A 502-nucleotide genomic window follows, 5' to 3' on the forward strand; every position below is an offset into this window, starting at 1 on the left:
TTCCAAGAAAGGATGTTTTTCAGAACAACATGGTGGGGTGTATGAAGTACAGTGCACTCGATTTGGTAGGTGGATACTACCAATTGCTCATGAGAGCGAGTGATATTCCGCTGACAGCGGTAATCACTCCGAGCGCGATGCTCTGGGAGTGGCTGGTGATGCCCCAAGGGCTGTCAAATGCACCAGCAACAGTTAATCGTCTTGTGATGCAGTTGTTCAGGCCCCACAAGGCGTATGCACAGACATACTTTGACGTCATTTTCGTTCACAGTCGTGCGGAGCACTGGAGGACGAATGAGGAGAGACACATCGTCAATCTAAGAGCGGTGCTCGAGTGCATGCACACAAACAGACTATACGCCAATGCAGACAAGTGCATCTTCGGCGCAGAAGAGGTTCCCTTTTTAGGGTGCTTCATCGGAAAGCGTGGCCTTCAACCAAATTTCGCTAAGGTCAAGGCCATTGTAGATTGGCCGGTTCCAAAGAACCAGAAGGACTTGCG

Source organism: Plasmopara halstedii (assembly GCF_900000015.1).
Source record: "Plasmopara halstedii genome assembly, contig: Scaffold_650, whole genome shotgun sequence".
In the NCBI taxonomy this organism is placed as follows: Eukaryota; Oomycota; class Peronosporomycetes; order Peronosporales; family Peronosporaceae; genus Plasmopara; species Plasmopara halstedii.